Raw genomic sequence first — 18591 nt, forward strand, 5'->3', positions numbered from 1 at the left:
TGACCTTTGAGAAAATGAACTAGTTTGGTCCACATTTCTACAGTTATCTGGGTTTTAACAAAATAAAACAAAAACCAAAAATAAAACCATTTTAACTCAGCCATGATGTGATTAATTTATTGTTCTTTAAAATGTAGCCAGTTTAAAAGTCAAGGTTGTACATCAAGAAAGAGTATTGTGATGCTGACTGTATAAAAAAGATGAACTGCTGGATTTGGAGTGATAAATGACGCTGTAAGATGGATTTGATAATGTTATTAATGGCTTCTATTAAACTTTCTTACTCCAGGACACCGCTTTGACTCTATAGAACTTTGTCCCCAACGGAACTTCACATCAGTCTTGTGCCTTCTTTGCCTGACAGTATTCCTTGTCCATTACTTTTCCAAGTACCCAGGGTCTTCTAGATACACCTGAAGCTGGTTTGAGATCCAGGCCAGGTAGAGTTTGAATGCAGAAAGTATAAATTGGGGCTAAAAGTAATAAAATGTAATTGTCATGGCGTTCATCTAGGATGATGAGTACCAAATCTCCCACCGGAAAATCTCGAATAGCTATTTTTTTCAGAATGTCTTGAAGATAGTGAAGACATGCTCTGAGACATAAGTCTTTGATTTAACCACTTATTTTATTCTTCTTTTAATTGCAGTGTGAGTTCTAAAAGCATTATTCTCTGCTTTTCTTCAGATAACATATGTATATTTTCTTGTACAGACATCATACTTGTCTCCTTTGCTAAATCTCATTTCCCTTCCTCTGCTGTCTCCAAGGTGGATTTCTCTCTTTCTCCAGCAAGATCAGGTGCACACGCTCTGTAATATTCTGGGGCAATGGCTACATAAGGGGAAAGAACAGAGCTGCCACTGCATAACTTACTGACTTCTTCAAATTTTTTCTTTTCCTCAAGCAAACAGGCTCTGTCTTCAGAAAGTGATTCTATCAAATCTTTATCTCGCTCTTGTTGCTGCTTTGTGCTCTTTAACTTATCACTTAGATCAGATAATATATTTTCTTTTCTCCTTTTCTCTTTTTTTAAGCCAGTGTTAAAAAATTGGTCATTTTGCTAATTGAGTGTCAAGGTGTTAAACTTTTTCTAGTAATTCTTTCTCAACAGCCTCTCTTTCCATTTTAAAATCCTTGAAAGCAGTCTGAATTGCTGCTTCTTTGTCACATGTAAGCTTCTGAACTAGCTGTTCTCTGTCCTGCTCGTGGCTCGTGGCCAATTTTTCTTTATCCTTCTCAAACTCATGGATGATAGCTTTGTATTTTTCTTCTTGATGGATAATTTTTTCATCTTTTTGTTTTTCAAGAGTATTCAATTCTGATTCCAATTTCTTCTGTAGTTCAACTACTTCATCTCTCACATTTTTTTCTATTTCAAATGCTTGGTTATGCAAACATGTTACTTCTTTTAACTCAGCTTTAAGCATACATGATTCTTCTTGGTGTACACTAATTAACTCTGAAATGCACTGATCTTTCTCAATTGTCATTAAAGTTCTTAGCCCTGCTAAGCCCACCTGATAACTGTCATTATTCTCCTGAATCTTTTTGGTTAAGTTACTTATTTCTATTCTCAAATTTTCTATTTCTTGTTCAAAGAGAGCTTTTAATGTCTGGGCTTTGCTCTTTTTCAGTACAAGTTTTATTTCATCAGTTTCAGCTTCCTTCAATGCAAGTTCAACCTCTAGTTTGCATCTCATAGCAGACAAATCAGAAACCTTGAGTTTTAATGCTTTTAGTTGCTTTTCTTTTTCCTGGATGACTGTTGCTTGAGACTCTTGTATTTGATCAATTCTATGCTGATTTTCCTCTTTTAATTTCTCCAAAGAAAGTTTGTGCTCAGTCCCAACTTTCTCAAACTCCTGCGTATGTCTGACTTGTAGCATGTCCTCTAATTCCTTAAGGTGACTTTGCTCTAAACACTGTAGTTCTGCTCTTAACAATTTTATCTTCTCATCATTTTCAATATGCAGCTTTTTCAAGTTTCCCAGCACTGTGTCTCGCGACTCTTTCAGCTCTTTAATTTCACAACTCTGAGTGTGCCTTGTATTTTCCATCTCTAACAATTTCTGGTCCTTTTCATTCCGCAGGCAGATGACAGCGTCTTTCTCATGTTTAACCAAAGCGAATGCATTATCTTTATTTTGTAAAACCTCCTCCAGACATACTAGGTCTCCTTTCAGTTTTCTCATTTTCTCCGCTCTCCTTTATTAGTACATCAAGTTTAACTTCATATCCATTTTTTAAAGTTTGAAGTTCTTTCGGATGTTTTCCTTGTGGTGTTGTTTCCAAAGTACACTTTAGTTTTTCTATAATGCTTCTTATTTCTAATGCTGTACATTTTAAAGAGTTTGAGAAGTCACACTGTTCTTTTTGAAGTGGCAAAGCTTTTCCTTGACGGTTTGTATATTGACACAAGAGTCTTGGGCAACGACTCTACCTTTTTCCAGTTGGACTGGAAGCTTGATCTCCTGAATCCTCTTGACCACAAATAGCCTGCATACGTCTACTATCGATTGCATTGATAACTGATAAATAAAGTGACTTGGCCATCATTTCTGGGCTTTGGGAATCACTTATAGGATTAGGAGATGACAAATTTTCTTCTATTACAAATTCATTCACAGCAGACATAAAATCTGACTCAGGACTTTTGGCTAATGAATCCAAGGCTAAGGAACCTTGATCAAGAGTTTGTTCTATGTTTGGATGGGGGATAGTTTCAAAGTCAAATATATGTGCATCGATGCTATTTGGTGATAGTTCTTCTAAGGGACATACTGGAGAACATAAGGGATCCTGAACAGTCAGTGGAGGAGGAGTTCTTGATGAGGTAGAAGTTACAATTCCTGTTGCCCTTTCCCTCCTTGGTGATGAAGCAGACGTCGGGGCCACGTGACTTGCAGAGGCCTTTTGTTCACTCAGAAGATCTGTAATGGTCTGTGACATCTCATCTAAACTTTGTGCTGCTTTTACCAAATTATGAAGAGCCATGACATGCTGGTGTAGAGGTTCAAAGTCACAAAGTAAGGGAACCCTGAGGAATGGTTGAACTCCCGAAGGACAGAATGATTTCAGAAACTGTAAATCTTTTAATGAAATATCTGGAAGTTCACAGTCAAACTCTCGAGGCTTCTGAGTACAAAATGAAGAAGGCCAAGAGTCCAGGCCCCGAAACAGACAATTCCTTAAGAAAGACTCCCTGAATCATTTCCCAAAGGATTCCCTTTTTGATCTTTCAGCATCATATAACTGCTTTCCATCTTTGACTAAAGTGCCAGCCCACTCCCTGTAGTGTTTGGTGAACATTTTTCTCCTTACAACCTCAGTGACAGCTAAGCAGTACATCTGAGGAGCTGTATTAAGAGCTTCCACAATCCTGACTCTCTCCAACAGCTCAACTACAAGGCGAAGCAAGACTTGTCATTTCTCCCTGTCTTGGTCAGCGTGCAGCATTACAAAGCAACACCACTTCAATCTGACATGCAGGTTATTTGCTAGTTCTTGTTTGGCAGTAGTACACTTATATTTAATATCCAATAGTTTTCGATGATTTTGCAACATAATCACCAACTAATTTGCATGACTCAAGCACAAATCAGGCAATACAGATGCATCTTTCAGGTTTTCCGCCCTCATCTGATTAGATAAAAATCCCTAAGCAAGTTATTTTTGTTCATTCACCAGTCAGCTGCTGTTGGCAATCATCTGGTCCAGAGCGTCGAACCTGTCTTCAAGCCCTTTAATGGCTTTCACATTCTGATTATCAAGTTTGGCAATAGTTTGATGGCATTCTGCTAGAAATGGTCGAATGGTCTTTGGATCAAGTCTGCTCATAGATTCAAAGCACTTCCTGACCAAAGATTCCACATCATTGGGTCTATCTTGAACATTTATCCAATCTAATAAGGACATGTTGAAGAAATGCAGATCACTGTCTTTTGAATCTGCTGAAGATTCATCATGGTGGACGGTACTACAACAAGATTCCCTACTCTCTTTGCCACTTTCAGCTTCTGCTGTATCTGGTGCTACAGGTTCCACTGACTTGTGAAATGAGGTTAAATAATGATTTGTTAGTTGTTCGAGACGTATCAGAAGAGAGCACCAGCTCAGTGGATCTTTTCCTTTCTGCCTTTTCTGAGGCTTCGTGTTCAGGCAAAGAATCCAGTCTTCTCAAACGCTCCCTGTAACTATGTATGGCCAGGCACTCCAATAGTGGAATCTTGGCCATTGATGAAGCCATTGTTCTTAACTTGATGTCTTCTGTTGATTGTAGGTAGTATGAATAAATACTTTGAAACTTGAAAAGGAGCTTTTGGCATGAATTTGAACAGTCTTCCAAGTTGGCCATGATAGCTGCCCAGCCTTGGTGCTGAAAGTGCTCATCATGAACCAGATCTTCACAAAACGAGCAGTTTCCTGGCGACCTCGAGCATCTCCACTGCCAGTCGTGTCCTGGAAGCCACAGTGTGAAAAACTTCAGGCATCATAAGAGACTCATCAACTTTGATTTCCATGTCATTTTCCGTTGAAATGGTGGTTTTTAGGAATAGCCGGCGGATGATCACATAGGATCACTTCTTTATTAAAAAGGAAACTTGCATTTGTGTCCGTGCCAGTGCTATAGGTGCACACTCTGCACACTCTGCTATCCGCAGCCATAACACTCTCCTCCATTGACCGCTAGTACCTGGTGCTGAAGAGCAATCTTGTATTTCCTCTGAATGACCTGCTGAAGGTCGGCTACAATCTGCACTATAAGCTCAGTGTCAAACGTTAGGGTAGTTGCAGTGTTGACCAGAAATACATATAACTTCATGATGATTTCTCGGGATTCTGTACGCTTGTAACTCACACTGTGATACTATCACCTGCAACACCTCCTCCTCCTCCGCCTAGCCCTTGGTAGCGGCTACAAATCGCCCATTCAACTCGGCCAACTGACACACAACCATCAGCGTCCTGGCCCCCGGGGGCGAGCCAGGGAGGGGTCAGGCTGCGAGGGCGCTCAGTGACCACCCCCGCCCCCGCTGTGAGGCGGGCACAGGGGCGAAGCTGGGCAGAGCCGAGGGGCCTGGGCAGTGCGGTACCCCGAGGCAGCGCTGAGACTGGCAGGGCCTGTCACTGACTTTGAATTGGTCATTTGGCCAATGAGACACCAGTGACTGAGGGGACATCTAATATTCCATCACACTCACCTGCCTGGGCAAGGCATCTGAGAAACAATGTCTTATGCTAACGGCTCTGGGAACACACAAAGGGTCTTTCTAGAGCAAGTTACTGCGATACCTTGTTTTATTTGTGTTCTTTTACTACATATAGTACCAGCTCAGTGATTCAGGGAAGGGGAAGGATACTAAAGAGAGATTCTGGGTAATACACACCTCTGTGCTCCATGCAGAGAGACCTAGCAGTCATCATGCAAAGCGGTAAGAAATTCAAACTACCACATTTCATTACATTTAATACTATGGATAAGTAAGATGTTCCAAAGTTTTTTAAAATCATCACATCCAGTGAAATAAAGTACTTAGCATTGGAAGGCATTTGTTTACTATCTGCCTTCACCAACATCAAAACATATTTCTAGCTCCATAGGACATATGACATGGTTTTTAGGGCCATTGCCTTGAAATACTGTGCATGACTGAGCAAAGCCAGGCTGGAATAAAAATGTTTCTATGGTTGATCCATCTGCATATAATGGGAAGATAGTTACATTTACCTTAATACTCTTCTACCAATATTGAATAATGGTGTCAGAATTCATTCATTCCATCATTGAACAAATATCCATTGAGCACCTACGTGTGCAAGGCATCCTCTGAGGTACCAGAGACACCTCAATGAACGAAACAAAGTCCCTGTTCTTGTGAAGCTTAAATTTTAGTGAAACAGAATTATTAAAAGTGTATACAAAACAGGGATGATTTTCAATTGTGGCAAAGGTTTTTAAGAAAACAAAGCAGGATAATTATTAAGAAATTAATGAGGGAAGGGAGGTTCCTTTTGAGAAGGTGGTCAGGAATGGTCTGAGGAAGAGACTTTTCACAATTATGTGAAGAACTGAGTTATCCGTACACCTAAGGGTTGAGCATTCTGGATGTGCCCCAGCAAGAGCCCCGTGCTGGACAGAGCTCAGCTTATTAGGAAAATAGCAGGAAAGTTAGTATCACTCGACTGGAAAGAAAATTGGAGAAGCAGCATGGACAGAGCAATGGGAAGCAGTAAGCCATGGTAGGTAAAGGGGGGTTCCATTCTTCCAGTGTGAAGGAAGTGAGCAGAGGTGAGCAGGAAATTACCATCCTGATTGCTACTTACAGGACAGATTATAGAAGCAAGAAAAAGACTATTTACGAAGCTCTTACAACCATCCAGGCAACAGATGGTGGTAGTTTGGCTCTGGCATTGATTCAGCAGCAGTAGTGGTTTTGGGGTGATGATGGTGCAAAGTGGTCAGACCCTAGATCTATGTCGAGGACTTGCTGATACATTACATGTGGAATATGAGGAAAAGGCGAGAAGGATTTAAGCCTGAGCAAGTGAATCTCATTTAGACAAAACTCAAATGTTTTCACTACTGGTCATTACCTTTCACTGACCCTTTATAAGTAGGGCCTATCCTTACAAGTGAAGCCTGTCATGTCTGGTTTTCATCTCCAACTGAGTTAATTAGGTAACCACGTGCTGCTGAACACTGCATAAAGCTCATCTTCAGATCAGATCTAAAATTAACACGTAGCCTTTGGGAAACAACGTAAGCTCAGAAGTAATAAGACAATAAACATTACTGTCTTTGGCATTTCCTCAAATGACTCACTTATTCCACTACTAGGAATATACCCCAAGGAAATTAAAACTGAGACACAAACAGAAATTTGTACACCGATGTTCATAGCAGCATCATTCACCATCACAAGCAAGAACTTGGAAACAACCCAAATGTCCAACCACAACTGAATGGACTGAGAAATGTTGGTACATTCACACAATGGAATACTATGCAGCACTCAAAAGCAACAATTTCAAAAAACACTACATAACTTGGGAGAGACTGGAGAGCATTGTGCTCAGCAAACTAACTCAGTCTTCTAAGGACAAATACTGCATAAGACCATTATTGTAAAACTAGAAGGGTAACTAGTAAAACATGTATGGGGTCCCAAAGGGAGTAAGGTGTGGGAGCAGAGGGGTAGGGATGGGTAGGGTCAAATCCACAGGGTTGCACAGTTTGGTGGGTGGAGGGAGGGAGAGAAGGAAATGGGAAGGAGCCAGTGGGGGTCTGAAAAGACAAGGTAATAATGGGCAAGGTCCAATGGTGATTAATTTTATAAAATATAATTCATGGGAATGATTGCATGAAACACAATGTGAATGAAGAAAAGTGTGAAACACAATGCATATGAACTTTGTAAGCAAACTATTGTTTAAAAAAAATTATTACTGCCTAATAGCGGATGGGCAGGGAATCATGTAGACTAGGAGGAACAGGAGATCTGGTGGCCTAGTGGTAAGAAGCTGTATTGCCAACCCAAAGTCATACGGTTCAAATCCACCAGCTGCTCCAAAGTAGAAAGATGGGCACTCTCCTCCCATGTGATTTACTGCTTTTGAAAACCTAATGGAAGATCAGCTATGAGTTGGTTCCAACTTGATGGTTCAGAACAACAGAAGGAAGAGGAAGAAGACTCTGACACCTCACCTGTCATTCCACTGACTGTATGATGTCAGGCTTGTCCCCACACCTGTAAAATAGTCCTTTAAGGCCCAGGACTCTGATTTTATGCCACACCTCTGTTCAAAATATTATCTTGGCTTTCTAAAATTTAACAAGGGGGCCCTCATGGCACGTCAGTTAAGTGTTCAGCTACAAGCTGAAAGGTTGGCAATTTGACCCCATCTCCCAGCTACAGAGACCTGGCAATCTGTTCCCATAAGGACTGTTGTTATTGTGTACCATCAAATAGCTTCCAACATGTAGCAACCCAGTGTGTTAGAGCTGAATTGTCCCACAGCGCTCCCATGGCTGTTAGAGAAACAAATTGTCACATTTTTCTCATATGAGGATGAGCTCAATTCAGCCTTTCAGTTAGCAGATCAACTCAAACGCTGGACCACCTGAGACCCTTATTACAACCTAGAAAACCCTACAGGGCAGTTCTACTGTCACATGGGTTCACTGACTATCAACTTAACAGCATCTAACATCATCAACAACAGTACTAACAAGTCTAAACCAGTTGTTGTTGTTATGTGCCGTCGAGTCAATTGCGACTCATGGCGAGCCTATGTACAACAGCCCTAAACTCAGCTCTGTCCTATGCAATTGCACTGCCTCTGACACACCCATCTCGATTACCCCAGTCACTGAATCAATCCACCTCATCGAGGGCCTTCCCCTCCTGCTCTTTCCCTCGACCCTCCCAAGCATGATGTCCCTCTTCAAGGACCTTTCCCTCCTTACAACATGTCCAAAGCATTTCAGACAAAGCCTCAGAAACCCTTTCCAGGATGAACCTGTTTGTTTTCTTGGCAGTCCATGGTACATTCAATACTCTTCTCCAGCACCACAGCTCAAAGGCATCAATTCTCCTTCTAAACTCCCTAGTCATTGTCCAACTCTCTGACACATAAAAAGTTATTTCAAAGACCATGGCCTGTATCAGAAACACCTTAATCTCCAGAGAGACACCATTGCTCTTCAGTACTTTGGAGAGGTCCCTAACCGCAGACTTTCCCATCGCAATACGTCTTTTAATTTCCTGGCTGCTACTGCCAAGAGTGATATAAACCAGTTAGATCACCTAAACATGAGAAGTGCAACAGCTATTTCTCCCCAACACATGGGCAGCGAGGTCTGGTGGCCTAGTAGAAAGAAGTTGTGCTGCAATCCCAAAGGTATGTGGTTCGAAGCCACCACCTGCTCTGCAGGAGAAGGCTGGGCAGTCTCTCCCTATGCAATTAACCATCTCTGAAAACCTGCTGGAAGGTCAGCTGAGTCAGTTCCAACTCGACAGCACACAACAACAATAAACAGGCAGAACAGTTAACCTCATGAGTTTCTAGATTAAATGAGATTAAATATCTAGAAGGCCACCCATAAAGGATGCTTAGTAAATGCATGTTTCCTTACTCATCACTTCCTTTGTTTCTGACTTAAATCAGGTTAGGGCCTCCCCATGTCACTAAACTGTGCAAATCACTTCACCTCTCAGGAATCTCCCTCTTTGCTTCTCTATAAAGCAAAGGGAGTCTGTTGGCGTTGGATTAAATGGATCTTGAAGGTGTAGCCAGCCCTGGAAGTATATATTCTGGTCACACAGCATGAGCACAGTTGCTTACTCATGCAGTTTCCAGATTGCAAACATATTCATTCTGAGGCTTTTCTTTAAGTTGCATTTGTGTATCAGAACAGCTGGAGGTCTGGTGGCAAGAAGCTGAGCTGCAATCGGTTTGAGGCCACCATGTGCTTCAAGGGAGTAGGATGGACAATCTCCTCCCATGTGATTAACTGCCTCTGAAAACCCACTGGAAGATCAGCTACGGGTCGGTTCCGACTCTATAGCACACAACAACATTAGAAACAGTTACGTACAGTTCATGTATAATAGTCAAATGTTGATCTTATTATATAATCAACAGTATGCCTTTCTATGCATTAAAAAACATTGAAGAAACACTTCTGGATACACTAAAACATCTTTAACAATACTAATGTAATAACAAAAATATTTTTATGTTTATAAAAAAAGTTTGTGATTATGAAACATGGTATGTACTTTGAGTTATTAATATAATGGGCTATTCGGGGGTCAGTTCATAACCCAAGACAGCCCATAAGCTAGGAGGTCTTGTATGCCAAAACTCAAGAGCCCTCAAGTATAGCAACAATGCACAAGTGGCCACTTCTTCGTAATGCTCTAACATTTTATTCAAATGCTGCATCTCAGAGTTCTGGAAAATTTTATCAGCACAGGTCCCACCTTCAGCCTGAGTCATTTGGTGTTTAGAAGAGGCAGGCTTGCATGGAGCTCGACTCACGGCCCAACCCAGTGGTGCCCTGCTAGTGACCTCATGGGCATCCAGCTCTCAGTTCTGCTACTGTCCTCCCCCAGTTCATGTCCAGAGGGTGTGGACAGCAGACAGTGCCGTTCTCAAATTGTAATGCCAGCTCCCTCTTTGTGGGAAGGCAAATTGTTTCCACTGTTTTGGACATCAATTTGGCCACAGCTACTAAAATTTACAACATTCACACCCTTTGACCCAGCAGTTTTAGGTCAAGAAAACTATTCTGTAAAACACTTACACAGGGGTATAGGGGGGGAAATGTACAAACTTATCCCCAAATTTATTGGTTCCAAAAATTAGTTGATAAAAAGTCAACCCCTAACTGACCCTCCATCAGATTCTCAAGAGGCTGAAAATCAATAGGGAAGCAACTGTCTATCTTTCTCCTACTGAGTGGCTGATGGATTCGAACCACCAGAGAGGCACTGAATGTGGGTTAGCAGGGAAACGCTCTACAGACTAGGCCACTTTATTAGTTGCTGTTGTTATGTGCCATTGAGTTGGCCATGACTCTGCCCTATTCTGTAGTAGCAGTAAGTAGCTGGGAGCTCCGGCGGTCGAGTGGTTAGGAGTTATGTTGTCAACTCAAAGTCAAGTAGTTTGAATCCACCAGCTGCTACATAGTTGGAAAGTCAGTTGATCCTGATTCAGTGACATTGAGCTGAGCAAGCAATTAGAAATTCTCTCTCTGTCCATGAAGAACTGGCTAAGTAACTTCCAGTATATCCACAGCACATTTACCTCCTGGCTGGATTTATAGATCTTGAGATATGAGAAAGTCATAAAGTGACAGAATGTCAATGCTGCATTAAGGGACAATGACCTCATTACAGTTGATCCTATTTAAGAAATAATCTCTGTGAATAAACCTAAACTCACTGCCATCAAGTCCAGTCTTACTCAGACTGGTGCTTCATCAGGTACCTTGGAACAACTGTGGATTTGAACCACCGACCTTTCAGCTAATAGCCCAACACATTATACACACTACTCGATAAGTGTTAGCATATACACAGAAAAGAAAAAAAAAATCTGGAGTAATTGTTAGAGGAAAGATCACAAGGAACTCACACTTTATACAGTATTAGATTTCTGTACTGTTTGACTCTTTTACAAACAGCTGCATTATTTGTATAAGCTAAAATAAACTTAGAAATAATCTTAATTGTTCCATCTCTTTTTCTACACTTACATCCTTTTCATCTGAAGTTCTTAGAGCATGTGGGACTTTATGCAAACTCAAATTCAAGAAGAACTAAGAAATAAGCATAGCCTAGACTCTCCTAAGGCTTTCAACGATGACCCAAGACAGAGTGTGGTCTTTTCTCAACTTGGAGATATCCCAAAACAAGGATATCATTCTCCTTCACTTGGAAGAATGTCTGGAGAGTTGGCCAAACATGGTCCTTGCAGACAACGTATGTTAAGGTTTGATTTGAAGGAGTGCATCGTGTGTAGCAGTTAAAGGAGGGGTTTGGAACCATCCTGGGATATCATAACCCAGGTTTTCTCTGTCCAAGAATTTCACCAGTACAGAAATTTTAGGAATTGATTGCCTAGGGCCTTTAATGTGGCTACTGAACACATCTTTTGCCAAACTTTTGGAGCTTTCTTCAAGCAAATTTTCTGTCTTTGTTTTTACCAGCAGGATTTCCTTCTCTTTCCCAAAGAAATCCTTACATGGAAATCCAAGTTATTAATCAATGCAAAGGAGCCCAGGAGATGTTTAGGCAAGCAGCTGAGTGCTTCACCACTGCACATTCATCAAAAACCAAACCCACTGTCATCAGTTCCAACCCAAAGAGGATGTCCAACGTCATCAAGTTCTACGAAGCACACTGTCACATCATCCTCCCAGAATGGCAGACGGGTTCAAATTATCAATCTTTGGTTGACAGTTAAGCGCTTTAACCACTAGACCACAAGGACTTCTTAATTAGTTATTGTTGCTGTCAAGTATGACTCATAGTAACCCTATGAACAAGAGACCTGAACTCTATCATATCCTCTGGCACCCACAATGAGACATTCACTATCATATCTTAAAAAAGTAAATATCAAGAGGTAGCAAGGATGCTGAGCATGTGGTACTCTGACATACTGCCATGGAAAGTCAGAGTGGCACAGCCACTTCGGAAAAGTTGGGCAATTTTTAATTAAGTTAAACATACACAATTCAGCAATCCTACTCATGGCTATGTACTCAAGAGAAATAAAACCTATCTACACATAAATGTTGTACATACATTACAACAACAACAAAACAAACAGATTCATCCTGGAAAGGGTTAAACCGGGTGGCTCCTTGGAGGCGAGGATTCTGAGGCTCCGTCTAACATACTTTGGACATGTTGTGAGGAGAGACCGGTCCTTAGAGAGGGACATCATGCTTGGGAGGGTGGAGGGACAGCGCAGGAGGGGAAGGCCCTCTATGAGGTGGATTGATTCAGTGACTGGGATAATCGGGATGGGAGTGTCAGAGACGGTGCGATTGGTACAGGACAGAGTGGAGTTTAGGGCTGTTGTACATAGGGTCACTATGAGTCGCAGGCAACTCGACGGCACATAACAACAACACAACAACAACAACACATAAATGTTTACAGTGGCTTCTGCTCTGGGTGAGGGGACGACTCAATGAATTTAACAACTAAAATAACAATAATGATTACCAAAAATATGGAAATAATTCAAACACCCATCTACTGGTGAATGGATAAACTATGGTGTCTCCATACAACAGAATACTATTGCTTAAAAGAAACAGATTATTGATACAAGTATAAGCTAGATTGAATCTCAAATGCATTGCGGCTTGTGGAAGAAGTCAGACTTGAAAACTTCCAAATTCTAAGATTTTATTTGTATGACATTCTACATTCTGAGAAAGGTGAAGGGTCAGAGAAAGAGAGGAAGATGGATTGATACAATGGCTGTAACAGGAGATCTGAGTATGTCAGAGATAATGAGGATTGCACAGGAGAGGGCAAAGTTCAGAACTGTGGATCACAAGGTCGTATGAACTGTAGTCATCTGGAACAACAGCATAGAGATGGACTGGTGTTTGCCAGAGACTAGAGTGGGGTTAGGGAAGTCAATACAAAGGGACTTGGGGAAAGTTTTTGGAATGATAGCAATATTCTATAAATTTATTATATAAATGGCTAGATTGTATACATTTGTCAAAATGTACAGGACTATAGAATTTAAAAGGATTCATTTTATTGTATGTAAATTATATTTCAGTGAAACAAACCTTTAAAAAGAGAATATTTGGGCACACTGTGTGCATGGAAAGAAATATTTTATCAATTTTTTTTTGGCTGGAGAGGGCTACATATAAATAAATATCAGCCATTTTCACCGGGCGATCAGGCAAGTTGCTTAAGTTAGGGAAGTATCCTTTCCCTTGCTCACATCTTCGTTTCCTCTAATGACCTGGGCTGCATCAGGCACCATAATCCCCCCACTCAAAAACGGCCAAAGTTTGGGGAAGAAAGGAGGAGAGGCAATGGGAAGAAGTCACCGTTGAGCTCTGTGGGGAGCAGACCCGGCTGGGCCTAGCCTGGACATTTATTCCCTGAAACTCTTCAGTCACTCTTCCAGTTAATTATCTGTCTGCTGATTCATGAGTTGTGGTTCCTGTGGGCATGCTTCCTGGCTATTCCTGCCAATGAGGGCAGAAGAATTCTTGGGGTTGAGAGGGAATGATAAGCAGAGGTCCTGAGTAGGGTGAGGAATTGGGAAGGAGAAATTTCTATTGGAAAATTATAGCCATGTTCAAACTCCCCCTTCTCCTTGTCCTGTCTTGTGCTGTCCTCAGGAGGCCTCTGCCACCTCTTAACTTTGTCTCTACCCTCACAAATTTGGGAGAAAGGAGGAAAGAGGGAAATGCTCGTTTCCTGCCTGAGTCCTCCTACTCATTGCTGTCAAGTTGGAACCGATTCATAGATGACCTTCCAAGTGGTTTTCCAAGGGTGTACATCGCAAGGGAGGAGATTGCCCAACTTTCTCCTGCGGAGTCACTGGATGATTCAAATCGCCAAAGGCATTGCCTTTCAGGTTAGCAGTGTAACTCTCTATGGACTATGAAACCAGAGCTCTCTGGTTCCTCCTAGGAAGAGGGTAAAGGTGGATACTTCACCCAGCATTCACTGAGTTTCCAGCATCCACAGAGTCCGGGTGACAATAGTAGTGGGTGTACAAAGAATTCATGGTCTCAGCTGGCTTCTAATACCTTCACTAATGTCCAGATGGAGTACTTGTGGTCTTATGTGAATTTATATATACAAATATTGGGTTCCTTAAACCAAGGTTCTCTACTTCCAAATGCTTTTCACTGCATTCCAAAGATATTTCTTTTGCCATCCCTGTGTCAGGCCCTGAGTACAAGGGCTGCAATCTTCTGGACACCTCTGCCTCTTTTTTACCGTTAGCACATGAGGTATTCTCATGGATGAGGCAAATGTGCAGGTCTCTTGCCTTGGCTTCTCCTACAGGCTCCTGCTGGAACAGAGTAATTGAGATACATCAAGCAACCCAGGAAGTGTGAGTTGAAATCAGAAGGGGCTTCTCTTCTCTATAGACATGGGGGAAAGGACCCCCTACTCCCATCAGTCTCATTTTAGAAGACCAGATTTTTACCTGTGGAAAAGTGACAGCTCTCATCCCCTTATAGGTGGGCATCAGCGAGAGATGGGTAATGGTCATAATCACCCACACATTGCTGTTGACACAGAACTGACTCAGAGCCAACCCTCCATTGGGTTTCTAAGGCTGAAAATTACACAGGAAGAGATTGACCATCTTTCTCCCCTGGAGCGGCTGGTGAATTTGAACTCAGCCTTGGAGTTAGCAGCTCGACTCCCTGTGGACTGCGCGACCAGCACACCAGTGGCAATAATGTTGCTGTTGTTGTTGTTATATGCCATCAAGTTGTCTGAGACTCATAGCAACCCTATGTACAACAGCCCTAAACTCTGCCCTATCCTGTGCCAATTCCACCATCTCCAACACACCTACCCTCATTACCCCAATCACTGAATCAATTAATCTCATCGAGGGTCTTCCTCTCCTGTGCTGTCCCTCCACCCTCCCAAGCATGACGTCCCTCTCCAAGGACTGGTTCCTCTTTGCAACATGTCCAAAGCATGTCAGACGAAGCTTCAGAATTCTTGCCTCCAAGGAGCAGCCCAGCTTCACCCTCTCTAGGGCAAATCTGTTTGTTTTCCTAGCAGTCCATGGTATATTCAATACTCTTTTCCAACACCACAGCTCAAAGGCATCAATTCTCCTTCTATCATCCCTAGCCATTATTCAGCTCTCTGATGCATAACAAGTGATTGCAAAGACCATGGCTTGTATCAGGCGCACCTTAGTCTCCAGACTGGCATCTTTGCACTTCAGTACTTTAGAGAGGTCTCTAACCACAGACTTTCCCATTGCAATATGTTTTTTGATTTCCTGGCTGCTGGTGCCAAGAGTGTTGACTGTGGAAATTGTTTTTTATGGAACACATACTTTGTGCCCCCATCTTAACTAATCAACATGATCATAAAAGTATTGTTTCTTTTTTCAATTATATTTTTTTAATTTTATTATTTTTTGCGTGTGTGTACCATCAAATCAGATCTGACTGGTACTGGAGAAGATTGTCCCTCCTTCTCCAGCACAGCATCTGGTGGACTTGAACTGTGCACCTCTGGGTTTACAATGCAGCTTCTTGCCAGTAGGCCACCAGGGCTCCCTAAAAGTATTGTTTCTAAATCTTACAAATAAGGAAATTGAGGCCCAAAGACATGAAGCAAGGTGTCCAAGGTCACAGGGCTAGTAAGAGGCGAAGTCAGGAATCAAACCCACATCTCAATGGCTCTAAACAGAGCCAACAAGCAACCTTCTAATTCGCATCCTTCTAATTCTCTCCAGCCTCAGAGGGGTCCTGCGAAGGGCTTTGGCTGGAGAGTTCCCAGGAGGAAAATCAGCATCTGTGATCAGCACTAACCAACTTAGATGGTGATTACAGACAAAACTCATTAACTACCAGCATTTGGGTTAAAATGTAGACCTATCATATTTTTTTCAAAAGTAACATGTCCATGCAAATAACACACACTCACACATAACATTCTAACTGCCTCTGAAAACCCACCAGAGAGTCAGCTATGGGTCGGTTCCAACTCGATGGTAGAAAACAACATGCATAAGTACAGTAAACTCAACTCTACCCTCAACATCCCTTCTCCCCATACCAGACTCCCCATCTCTGGGACACCATTTCTGTGGCCTTTCAAGAATGTATGTCCCAACACAATTCATATTCTTGCCCCATCTGCTTCCCCGGAACTTGCAATCCTGCCACCAATACTGGAGTTGTTGTTCTTGGGTTGTCATCAAGTTGATTTCTAATCACAATGGCCCCATATCATAGAGTAGAAGAGTTATATAAGGTTGTCTAGATTGTAATATATATGGTAGCTTTGTTTTAGCAGGAGAGTTTTTAATCACTCCACTGTCAGGGCTGCTAACCGAGGGAAGGGGAATGTAAATGTAATAGAAACAGTTTTCACTGAGGGTTGGTTACTCCAGAAAGACTCAGACCCTAGAGACCCAGCTCTTTGTGTGCACGCACGTGATTTGAGTGAAAATTTACTAGGCAATTCCATTTTCCATTCAGCCTTTCACACATCTTGTTCTATGACACTAACTACAATACTCCCACTGCAACTGCACAATTCTGTCTCCTTCTGTGACTTCCCCTTCTATTAATTCCTTTATCCTACCAACACCGGCCATCTGAGCTCTACTTCTGAGTCATTGCTGTCCTTCTGATCTCTTATGGTTTACTGACCTCTCGGGTTGTTTTTATGCTTTTTTTCCCCCCCTTCCCTCATCTTTTTTGCCAGACAGGAAGAGGTCAACAGTTGAACTTTAGATCCCAAAGGCTTTTAAGACTCCAGTTGCTACTCAACTAAATAAGATGTACAACATTGGCTTTGTGGACACTGTTCTATACCAGTTGACCTTGTTCTTACTCACGCACTGCCAGAGAATCAGAAGTGATTCACAGCTGACCCTCCAGTGAATTTTCAGAGGCTGTAAATCTCAAGGAAAGAGATTATCCATCTTTCTCCCACAGAGGGCCTGGTGAATTTGAATCATTCGCCTTTGGATTGGCAGTGCAACTCCTTACCCTCTAGGCCATCAGATCTTCCACCCTCCCCCCACACACACCTGACACATTAGAACAAGCAGTTCATTCTCTTTGGGGTGTTGAGTTATGGCTGGTAGTTGGTGGAGATGTGTACTGTTGAGTTGGAACCAACACACAGCTGAGCCTCCATCAGGTTTTCAGAGGCAGGAAGTCACAGAGTCAGTGACTGCCCATCCTTCTCCCATGGAATAGCTGGTGGATTTAAACCACATGTCTTTGGGCTTGGGATGGCAGCACAGTTTCTTGTCACTAGTTTCTATAACTTCACACCCTGTTGGCTCTACAATACACACGGATGTATTTACAGTCAAAGTCATTGCCATCACATAGGAACCAATTCATAGCTCACCCTCCTGCAGGTTTCTAAGACTATAAACCACACAAGAAAGAGATTGTTCCTCTCTCTCCCATGAAGCCACTTTGGGTTCCAGTGTAACCTCCTCCAAGGCTAGCAGAGTTCCTTATGAACTAATTCATAATTCTTACTTTTTAAAAAAAACGCCCCCCCCCCCCAGAATGAAGGCTGCATAGTGGGGTGGACTTAGAGGGAGGGATTGTATAACAATGAAAGAATTTTTATTTTACTTTTCAAAGAGAAGAGAGAATTGGGGGGAGGGAAGGGTGAGCAGGGAGAAAAGTGCAACAATGAATGAATGGAAATCTTCAGTCTTTGCAAACTTTCATTAAAATTAATAATAATAATAATAGTTTTTTTTAAATCCCCCCTGCATGGTCTAACTTGTTTTACAAGTATTACTGTTTTCATTAAAAGTGCTTGTATGCACACTCAGGCGTCCCTCTGAGGAGCCTGACCCCAGCGGACAGGGTTTTAGCTCTACCTGGAGGGTGGGAGGATCGCCAGGGCTCTGACAGGACAGGACAGAGGCCCAGGGTTGTGCTTCGCTGCACCGCTCTCCCCCGCACCAAAGCACCAACAGCACCCAACGTCAGCGGCCCGGGAAGCGAAGCTGATGATTCATTCACACTGCAGTAGGACAGACAAAGCTAGAGGCCCGAGCAAAGCTAGCGACCCGAGCCAGTGACAAGGGCCCTTGGCGTGACTCCCAGCATACTCCACAGATTTTTTCATTCGGGGTCTGTCGCGAAAGTAGAGGCACCGCTGCCTCCCGGCGCGGGGGTAATGGAAGGGGGACACCAGAGGGAGCAGCGCCCTTGTCCCGTTCAGAAACGCTCCAGTCGCAAGTGACCAAGGTAGAACATGCTGGGAGAAAGTGTGGCACACGGAAAAAGACGAATGTAGCTGGCAAACCTACACGAGCACTCTTACCCGAGGGGACACAGGATCA

General features: G+C 42.5%; 1 pseudogene; it reads right to left on the reverse strand.

Moving 5' to 3' along the window:
* Positions 1–270: 270 nt before the first annotated feature.
* On the reverse strand, positions 271–4825 carry LOC102857081 (annotated as a pseudogene).
* Positions 4826–18591: the final 13766 nt, after the last annotated feature.

The sequence above is a fragment of the Elephantulus edwardii genome, unplaced genomic scaffold (assembly GCF_000299155.1).
Source record: "Elephantulus edwardii isolate Elephantulus edwardi_28Jun2011 unplaced genomic scaffold, EleEdw1.0 scaffold00216, whole genome shotgun sequence".
NCBI classification, from domain to species: Eukaryota; Metazoa; Chordata; class Mammalia; order Macroscelidea; family Macroscelididae; genus Elephantulus; species Elephantulus edwardii.